Source organism: Arabidopsis lyrata (assembly GCF_000004255.2).
Source record: "Arabidopsis lyrata subsp. lyrata unplaced genomic scaffold ARALYscaffold_7, whole genome shotgun sequence".
NCBI lineage: Eukaryota > Viridiplantae > Streptophyta > Magnoliopsida > Brassicales > Brassicaceae > Arabidopsis > Arabidopsis lyrata.
The window spans coordinates 14,749,216-14,760,560 of record NW_003302549.1 but is presented as its reverse complement, the minus strand read 5'-3'; the positions used below and the strand labels follow the sequence as shown (position 1 = coordinate 14,760,560).

At 36.2% G+C, this 11,345-nt stretch overlaps 1 long non-coding RNA gene across 1 annotated transcript; it reads left to right on the top strand.

Annotated features, from left to right (window-relative positions):
* Positions 1 to 5,706: 5,706 nt before the first annotated feature.
* On the top strand, positions 5,707 to 6,630 carry LOC9306435. The gene is made up of 2 exons (XR_002330655.1): positions 5,707 to 6,137; positions 6,236 to 6,630. It is a non-coding gene; the product is annotated as an uncharacterized LOC9306435 (long non-coding RNA).
* Positions 6,631 to 11,345: the final 4,715 nt, after the last annotated feature.

Below are 11,345 nucleotides of genomic sequence, written 5' to 3'. Positions count from 1 at the left end.
TTTCGGTGGTCTTTTGTTTTGTTTTGTTTTGTTTTGTTAAAGGTGTTATTCCAAATTTATTTAAAATTTAAAATGTTTCAGTTATGGATATGTTAGATTAAATAGTATTTTAGGGGGTGTTATTCAATTGTGATTAATGTCAATTATAATGATTATAATAATTACGGAATTTAGGAAATTTTTAGAGACTTTAAAAAGGATTTCAAAGACACAAAGATTTTCTGAGAATATCACCTTACCATTTGGGATTTTGAAAGTCTTAAAAGTTATTTCAAATGAACAAATTTTTTTAAAGTCAATTAACCAATAAAACTAAATTTTAATATAATCGGAAGGTTAGTTAAAATATTTCTTAATCCAATAACGCACGATAATGAACAAATTCTAAAAATTATTAATTAAATAACATGACTTTTAATAAATGTAAACAATTTATTATAAATATTGAACCAATAACACATGATTTTGATAGTCACAAACAGGTGATGTTTTAATCGGTGGTACATAAATTTATTAGTTCAATGTTGAGTAATTCAAATAAATCGAAATCTAATCTCTTTTGAAAGAAGATTTTTTTCTCGTGGTAGTTTGCTTATGTAGAACTTTGAACTCTCAAAGTGTTTAAAGGATCGGACAACACAGATTTTACTCTGTTTTGTCTTCTCTCTCTGTTTTGTCTAAACACTCAATGTATCTCTTTGTTGATCTTCCTCTGTTTTGTATGACGAGAAAACCGCATGACTTTATTAGATAGTGAAAGCAATATTTATAGGTTTACAAGACACACTTTGGACTAAGAGTTGCATCTCTAACAGATGTCTCAATGTGGAGACACAACTACGTACTCAACAATAACTACTTAGCAGTTACTTATATCATACGTATCTCATAAGTGATACGAATGATTTACATATTAGTGCTATCATACATTATATGACTCTAAATAAAACAAATATGAAGACTTGATCACTTCCAACACTCCTCCTTGATCATGGCTTCATCTTCACGCCTAGCTCTTCTCGTAGAGACTCGAACCTTAACGTGTTTAAAGGTTTGGTTAAGATATCGGCGACTTGAAATTCTCCGGGACAATGTTCAAGCTTAATCTTTCCTTCTTGTTCAGCCTCTCTTACGAAATGATACTTGATGTCAATGTGCTTTGTTCGACGATGTTGAACCGGGTTCTTCCCTATAGCAATCGCAGATTTGTTATCACATAGGATCCTTATACTCTTCTCGGTCTTGAACCCGATCTCATTCACCAGTCTTTGTAACCATATTGCTTGATTTGCTGCAGAACAAATCGCAATGTACTCGGCCTCAGCCGTTGATTGAGCAACCGTCTTCTGCTTGTTTGAGTTCCAACAGCATGCACCAGATCCAATCGTAAAGACATAGCCGCTTGTACTCTTCTTGTCTTCCACTGAACCACTCCAATCACTATCAGAGAATCCCACCAACTCTGGTTCTTCTACTCGCTTGAACTGAATGCCATAGTTCAAAGTACCTTTAACATACCTTAGAACTCGCTTGGCTTCTTGGTAATGTTGCATCGTTGGAGCAGCCATGTAACAAGAAAGGTATGAACTTGCATACATGATGTCTGGCAGTGAAGCACAAAGATATAGCAAACCTCCGATCATGCTTCTATACTTTGTAACATCTTCAAGGTTCTCGTTTAAGACTTCCTTCTTCTTTCCATGAGGAGTTAATGGTGTTGACAGACTTTTGCAGTCTTGCATTCCAAATTTCTTCAAGAGCTTCTTTGCATAATCTTGCTTTGTGTTTGATTGCTTCTCCACTTGCATAAGTCTTCAAACGAAAGATCCATTTGACACTGATCACATTTTTGTCTTTTGGTCTTGCCACAACTTGCCATGTTTTGTTCTTCTCGATCATCCGCAACTCTTCTCTCATGGCTTCTATCCATTTTCCATCTTTCATTGCTTCTTCCAAGGCTTGTGGTTCTTCAGCCATCATGAGACACATCTCATGTATTAGTGCCTCTCCTTCAACTTCATCGGTTTGGTTCATAAGATCATTGATTGATCGGAAACCTCTTAGACCAACATAATTTTCTCCTTCTTAGAGTTTTGAACTGCTCTGTTTGAAATATGAAGTTGATTCAAAGCGTTTCTCACTTGATCTATTTCAGCATTTAGATCATTTCCTCCTCCTTGTTCTTGTGAGTTGATCTTGACTTGCGATAGAATCGATTTTCTTTCTCCTTTTTCATCATGACTCCATGTTTTCTTCTCATCGAATGTCACATCTCTTGACACTTCGATTTTTTCTTCATTTAGCAAGAACACTCTATACCCTTTTGATTCGTTGCTGTAGCCTACGAACAGCCCTTGTTTGGCTTTAGTGTCAAGCTTTCTTCTCTTCTCATCCGGTATGTGTATGTAACATACACACCCAAAAACTTTCAAGTGATCAACACTTGGTTTCTTTCTGCTCCATATTTCAATTGGTGTAACTCCTCTCTCTAGACTTAGATGGCAATCTGTTTTGCAAGTATGTTGATGTTGCAATAGCTTCAGCCCAAAACTTGTTAGATAGCTTCTTCTCTTCTATCATTGATCTTGCCATTTCTACAAGCGTTCTGTTTCTCCTTTCCGCAATACCATTTTGTTGTGGAGAGTATGGAGTTGTTATCTCATGATGTATGCCACTCTCTTGACATAGTTTGATGAATTCTTTCGATAGAAATTCACCTCCTCCATCAGTTCTAAGCCTTTTGATCCGATTCTCCGATTGGTTCTCCACATAAAGCTTGAATATCTTGAACTTTGTGATCACTTCACTCTTGTTTTTCAAGAAATACACCCACGTTATCCTTGAGAAATCATCAATAAACGTGAGTAAATACTTGCTTCCGTTTATTGACTCCGTTTGCATTGGACCACACACGTCCGAATGAATAAGTTCCAAGGTTTTGTTTGTGTTGCTTTGAGATTTCTTTTGAAAGCTCCTCCTTGGTTGTTTTCCCATCTCACAAGCCCCACAAACGCCTTTACTTCGAATTTTGGAATATCTTCTACACTCTTTAGCATTTGCATTTTCTCCATCTTGTCGTAATTCACATGACCAAAACGCTTGTGCCAGAGATGTTTGTTCTTCTTTTTCTTCGAAAGCCACATATGCTTCTTCTCTTGAATTTTTCCAATGAATTGGAAAGATTCTGTCCTTCATCTTGATCTCCAAGATTTTTCTTCCTTTTGCGTCTTGAATCACACACTTGTTGCCTTCAAAGATGACCCGATATCCATTGGATATCATTTGGGAGACACTAAGCAAATTTCTTGCTAGTTGGGGTACATAAAGTACATCTTTGATGACATGATCTCCTTTGGTTGTGGTTACTCTTATGTCTCCTTTGCCTTCGGAAACGACTTTCCCACCATTACCAAATCTTTATGGTAATTTTCTTGCTGCGATCCAAGGTTATGAAGTATCTAATATCTTTAGACATGTGATTAGTGCATCCACTATCTACCAACCACGTGTCTTCTTTGATTAATGAGATATCTTGTTCTTCAACAGCACTAAAGAGCATATGACACCTATCTTCCTCTTCATCTTCTGATTCTTCAATACTTAGATGTGCTCTTTCACCTTTTCTAAGTTTACAATCTCTGGCTATGTGTCCTGGCTTGTCGCACACATAGCATCTTCTTTCATTGTTTGCACCTCTTTGTGAAACGCTTTCACTCTTCTTTCTGAAACAATCTACCTCATTGTGATTGTTCTTCTTACACACGCCACACCACATGTTGGTCTTCCCATGGCGATCTTTGTTTTGCTTGTTTCCTCCTCTTGAACCAAGCTTTTCTCCATAAAACGCACCCTCGTTGATACGATCTTCTCGGAGATTTAAACGCCTCTCATGCGCCTTCAATGTTCCTATCAACTTTGTGACAGAAAGAGTTGATAGATCTTTTGTTTGTTCAAGTACCGCAACGATGTTGTCGAATTGTTGTGGTACGGAGATTAGAATCTTTTGAACCACTTGGTAATTGGACTTCTCTTCTCCATGAACTCTTAGTTGATTACTCAGATTAATCAACTTGGTTGTGAAATCATTTATGGTTTCACCTTCCTCCATCTTCAGATTCTCATACTCTCTTCTTAAAGTCTGAAGATTGATCATCTTTACTTGTGAACTTCCTTGGAACTCCATTTCCAAAGCATTCCAAGCATCTTTTGCGGTCGACGCGGGAGCAATTCTCGGAAATATAGATTCTGAGACTGCACTTTGAAGGATTTGGAGAGCCAACATGTCTTTTATCAATTGATCTTCTCTCTCTCTGATTGATTCTGATGTGCTTTCAGAAGATGGATTCACCGTGACTCCGTTTTCGACAATCTCCCATAGCTTTCGTGTCTTCAAGATGGTAATCATTTTGATTTTCCAGAATCCGTATGATTCACCATTGAAGATTGGAATAACTTGGTGCATTGTTGTCTCCATATCTCTGATACCATGTAGAACTTTGAACTCTCAAAGTGTTTAAAGGATCGGACAACACAGATTTTACTCTGTTTTGTCTTCTCTCTCTGTTTTGTCTAAACACTCAATGTATCTCTTTGTTGATCTTCCTCTGTTTTGTATAACGAGAAAACCGCATGACTTTATTAGATAGTGAAAGCAATATTTATAGGTTTACAAGACACACTTTGGACTAAGAGTTGCATCTCTAACAGATGTCTCAATGTGGAGACACAACTATTCAACAATAACTACTTAGCGGTTACTTATATCATACGTATCTAATAAGTGATACGAATGATTTACATATTAGTGCTATCATACGTTATATGACTCTAAATAAAACAAATATGAAGACTTGATCACTTCCAACAGTTTCACTGCCATCCTTACTGAAAATAATATATAAATTGATTATATATATATACTAGGATTTAACCCGCGGTACACCGCGGGGCAAATTTTTTTTCTAAAATTATGTTATTTTAATATTTATTGTTTTTGCCGTCAAAAAATAAATAAATATATTTATGGTTTTCTATTATAAAATATAAATTGAGTTTATATCATATATATTAAAGTTGTCACCGTTTATTATATCTGGAATATTTTTTTGTAAAGAATATTATAGTTTGTTGAATGTATAAGTACACTATTTGTATTATGTCTAGTTATGTGTATATTGTTAGTGATATTTTTTAATTTTATACCTCTTAGATTTCAAATTATTTTTATTACTAAAAGACATATACTAATTAATTCACTACCCAACACCAAAAATTGCATAGCTTAATCTTGTGGCGTAAATAAAATATCCACTGTTATGTTCTTCTGATTTTTAAATATAAAATCTGAAAACTTTGGTTACAATATATATAATTGTGGAAGTAATTTTTTTTTTACCCTAAGTAATGTCAAATATAGAAATGATGATTTGCCTTAAACAAACTCATACTTTTTATCTTTAATTTATTTTCTTTTATAATGAGCCCATAGTATGATCACAACATGTTTCAACTTCTCTCTGTATCTCTCACGTCTTTCTTGTGCTGGCATCGCTTGTGATATTACTTGGCCCAAAATATTACTTGGCTCAACTTCACCATCAGAAGACTATTGTATTTGGGCTAGAAAAAGAAGGCTGGGCCCATTATCTCATAAACTCTACCTTGGGCTCAGTCTACTTGTTTATTCTCTTTAACAGGTCCAACCCAACAAAACTTTTTTTCCTCTTTTACTTTGCTTCTTCCCCAACGATGATAACGAAGCATCTTCTTCGATTTCTTCAATGCAAAACTGACCATGATTCTGACAACGGTAACTCCGGCCAACACCACGTTCGTCAGCGAATTCTCGGGCAGGCTAAGCTTCTGAACCCGATGCCTACGAATCCTCTGTGGCTTTCTCTTTCTCCGTCGAAACCAAAATCGCCATTGCTTCGTCCTCGAAGCTAATCTCTTTCTTTTTTTCCGGCGATTCCCATGACGTCGTCCATCTTTATTGGTCGACGATGCTCTCAAGGCTCACCATATAAACCGCTGTTTCCTACTTTCACTTTTCTCTCTTGATAGTGTCGGCTACGATTTCCGATTAAACTACTCGACCCCTCAGCGATTCCTCTGTCGCCAATCTTCTGTGATCTTAGGTACATCTAATCCCTCTCTCTCTCTATTGTCTCCTCATTATGACAATTAGAGATTAGGATTTTTTGAATTTCCAGAAATTTTGAAACTTAAAGTTCAGTTTTTGAAGCTATTTCAAGCTTATCTGACAAACCACTTCGTCTCCTCTGCTGTTCTGAGGACTTCATGTAACCCTCTCAACCGGAATCATCTCTTTCTTTTCCTGTCTTTGAATCCAAAGAGATGTGATGAGCTTTGTGTGTTTGATAATGTGATGAGAGGTAAAGCTAGAGAGTATTTATAGGCGAGTTCCGATTAAGTCAATAATCTATTGGTGACCAAGTAAAATTTATTTGCAACCTAAACTGAATTAGAATCAAATCTTTTGAATCGGATTTTTCAGAAATATTCACCAAATCCGTTTTTAATACAATCATATAGTTTCTGTTGTCGAGAGATTGTCGAGAAAATGGATTCAATATTTTGTGGAGATTTTTATGGCAAATAGTTGAGCATTAGATTTGAAATTTGTTTCCAAATCGTGGAGTTAATATTTTGAGACGAATCTTTAAAATAGGAAATGCAAAATAGGAAAATGGAAATTGTTAATTTGGTAGTGATTAAATGCTAGCAAATATCTCGGAGGTTTTATTTTAGTAACTAATCGTGTAAGTTATATGGAGAGATTTTGGGAAGATTGTTAAATGGTCAAATATTTAATTCGAAAATTTAAATTAATGTCGTTTTTGGGAAGAAACAGAAGAGATCCGATGCTTAATATCCGGGTCAATCGTTTAAAAAAAAAACCCACCCAACCAATGGCATTCTTTGTAAATACTTCCTAACCCCAGGATTTATTTGCTAAAAGTCATCCAAAAATGTATATATAGATATATATATATATATATATATATATAACATAAATAGATCAGAGCTAATCAAAAAATGATATCCAAAATCGTTTAATTTTTTTAAAAATATTTCATTTAAAATTGATATGAAATTATATTGAACCTGTCAACTAACTATGAGTTAAAATAATAGATATTTAATTTTAAACGTACTTTTGTGAATAAATATATATATATATATATATATTGACTTTTACATATCTTTTTTTCGGTAACATCCGATTACTAAAGTTGTATCTAGAAGTCCTTATGAGGAAGCCAATCGGGAGGGAAACTCGAATGAAATGAGAGGTATTTGACTACTCGACTAAAAAGAGAGTTTGCATAAGCTTTCCGCGAGAGGTTGTATGAAATGACTCTCTCACAATATGCAACCCAAACTACTAGATTCTGTTTCGAGGTATCTTTTTATTTTTGAATTACTAAGAGGTTCCGCACCTAGGCCCGTACATCCACTCAAGATAGAGACCAGAATATTTTATATTGTCTCTTTCCAAGTGCCACTCAAACTGGCTCCACATTATATTGATTGTATGATTGACATTATCAATGACTTAATCAGTTACGCGATCCTTGGGTATTCAATGTTAAGGTTTGCATCTGATGTGACCTTAAATGAGGAGTGGCAAACTTGCTCTATTGCAGCATGCACTTCCCTGACATTCTAATTAACACATATTACAGACCCATATACCTTTTCCTCTTGCCTTTACCGATGTAACGATGTTCCATTTATAGGCCTCATGAAGAATGAGATCATCGGGATTCGGGATCACTTCTGATCAAATAAGACAACAACCTGAGAGAGTAGCTTGGAACCGAATCCCATGGTGCGTTCAAGATGTCACACACTTCTTTTTTATTATATGGCTCGTGAGACTTTTGATAAGAGTACAAATGGGAGCAGAGCAACAGTTATGTGAGAAACACAATTAATCTAGTGACTATCGAACATCAATGAGAGGCTTGTCAGAGCTAACATATACGCCCCTTATTGGTGGACACGCTCACTCATCATAAAGTCTTTAAACAAAATTATTCATAATATATATATATATATAAAGGGTCAAATGCCTTAGAGCATCCACATTCGTGACACTCATTAAGAATGTCTTAAGTATAAATTATTATAAAATTAATACTATTTTAACGGTGTCTAAAACCAGCAAAAATGTCTCTCCACAGACACAGTATGACACCGTATCTCTCCTGTTCACCAAATAAATTGCCATATTTCTTTTTTTATTATTCTTCTAAAATTTGAGGACACCCCAAAAATGGTCCGATGGAAGTGCTCTATAGTGCTGCATTATTTAAAGATGTCTTGGTGAGAAATGATTGGAAGAAAACAAAATTCAACCTACTCCATCTTTAATAAATTACAAGATGATTTCTGGTGATATGCGCTTAAACAATTAAATATTAGGTAATTTGAAGTTTGGTAACAAATTGGGGATGTGCCTTTAGTCAAGTGGTTAAATCCACTTGACTCCGCCTTCTCCACTGGAATTCAACTCCAGTAAGTCGCGTTACTCCTGCGTAGTAGGAATTGGCTATGGATCGGGCCTTGTCGATCCAAAAATGTCAAAAAAAAAAAAGTTTGGTAACAAATTATGTGTTTAAAATATAATATAATAAGAAGATGTAATGTTCAAAAAATTGTTAGGCGGTACTTCTACGTTCAATATAGACTTAGCGCCTAAATCGATTAAAATCGGGGTTTAGTTGGAGCGTTAGTGTATTATTTATTTATTTCTAAATATTTTCAAAATTTCATAACAAAACATTGTGATACAATATCAGAAATCAGATATGACCAAGATCTAACTAGACCAGCCGGTTTGTGCCCTAAACCGACCATATCGAACAAAAATGGAGGAATCAAACTCAAATCAAATTCTGGTCAAGAAAAAGGCATAGGATTGATTATTCACAAGAAAGTCACATATCTAAATACGTTTGGGTGAGACATTATAAAAACTATCGAGCCAATGAAGCCAAATACCAAGAGACCCCACCAGATTAAGCCATTTTCAAGTTCTTCCACTCAACGTCATAATCTTTCGCACAATATTCGACATTCACCTATATTATAGACATTTAAGGAATATTGGGCGAGGTACTTTTGAAGATTTCAGAGCCAAATCACCTAAGTGCCACGAGAGCCTTCCCGGAGTGCCCCGAGTTCAAGTTCACCGATTAAACGACATATTTCCTCGCCCTATATTGAAGATTAATCGTCCCACAGCCCATTTTATGAAGAATGGGGGAGGAACATTCATGTGTCATTTAGCTAGAATCGGAGATGCTCGTGACACACTCATTTTCGACCATACCATCCAGGGCCGGCCCATGGGTATAGCCCATGAAGCAAGGGCTTTAGGCATCAAATAATTATAAGTAGTTTTAAGGGCATCAATTTTTAAAATGTTATTGTGGTCTAGTGGTTAGGTTGAAGTCTTTTGTTGTACAGGTCACGGTTTCGAATCTCATACATGTTAAAACTTGTATTTTTTTTTTATAACAGCTTTTGTTAATGGGCCAAAAAAATTTTTGCTTTAGGCACTCAAATAGTTTGGGCCGGCCCTAATACCATCATCTACCAGAAGCTGTTTAAGTAAACTTTCTTTTTATTTCCTTTGTGTGCGTCCCAAAGTCACATATCGAAATCAGGAGATCATCTACACCTTCACAATAGCTCTTTCCTTGTCATTACTGCTGCGTTTTGAAGACCTTCCACACGTCCCAGAATGTCCCAAGAAGTCGCACCTTTCTTCCCAAGCTTTCAAGATACAAGAATGAAGATATTCCCTTCATGATTTCGTATTCAATTGCTCAACGGCTCTATGTAATTATTTTTGCGATTCTTTTTCTTGTATCAGCACATTAGGACCGTTGTCTATAAGTTTATAAAAAGTCAGCTCTTAGTTCATTTTAAATCACCCATTATCATTGATTTAATAAAAGTTTGTTTACTTTCAAAGTGTATCTTTGAATTTTTCTTGTCTTTAGCATCTAAGTGTGAAAACTCCATCTCCATCTCTACCAACGCCCACTTCCGCATGAAAGCTTGTTGACTCTTGACATCTTGTGACAAATAAGATTTGGTGGATTTCCAGCATTCTCCCTCTCAGCCTTCTCATTCTCAGCATTCTCCCTCTCAGCCTTCTCCTTCTCAGCCTTCTCCTTCTCAGCCTCCCTCTCAGCCTTTTCCTTCTCAGCTTGTTCCCTCTCTGCCTTATCCTTATCAGCCTTCTCCTTCTCAGCTTGTTCTTCCTCTGTCATTTCCATCTATACATCAGGTACTTCTTTTAGTGTCTTCTCTACTTCATAAATAGGACAAACTTGTTCTTCACCTCTTACCCAATTCACATAAGATTCCACAGATTTTACTCTGCCATCCAAGCCATCAATCTTCTCAATGATTTCCTTAAACCCCTTGTTCACCCGGTCTTCTGTCAAAGACATTCATAAATTTCTGTCAAAGAAAAGCCTTTCATTTTGCTGGGTTTATATTTCATCCTGCACATCTGAGGACACCTACGGTATGCACGTGCATCACTAACATCTTCTCTGAAAGTGTTATTCGGAACAGGAATTGCCTCAAACGCAAGAAACTGCATAAAACAGAAGATCATCAAACCTTAGATGAAGCAAGTTATACCAATATGGACAATTTCAAAACATAATTACCTCCAAAGGAATTACAAAACTAGGAAAGACCCATGATGCCCCCACAACTCCATCAAAGTGGTCCATCAAATGAAAGATGTCTTTCATGTTCTCATTAAACGCTAAGCGACCCCAAGGGAATGTCTTACATATGTCAAGATCATCCACTACTCTAAGAAAGAAAGATTCTACAGAGGGTGCTTGCTGCCCTCCTTTTTACTTCCCTATGATTATGCTGATAGGAAGAATAGCACAGCCATCTTCAAACGGTCTATCCCAGGTTCCTTCATTGACAGCAGCTTCGCTTTGACTTTTGCATATGTTACTGTTGCCCCAACCCCAAAGTGCTTCCCAGCAAATGCTAAATTCCCCAATCCTTCCATGAAAAGTGGATATTCACGACAGTTTAATCCAGACATGAGTGCCATTTGTCTGAGAGAATAGCGGATTGGGACCCCATTAACAATGAACCAGCATTCTCTTTTCTTCTCTAAACACGATGTGCGAAGAAAGAGCATCCACATACCCATCAACTTATGATTTGAGTTTTTAGGCATATGGAAGAAATGCTTGAACTGTGGGTGCAAGAGGAACCAATCCAACTCCTCGGCTTTGAGATGAGTCCCTAATAGCCTCACTGTCTGTGCG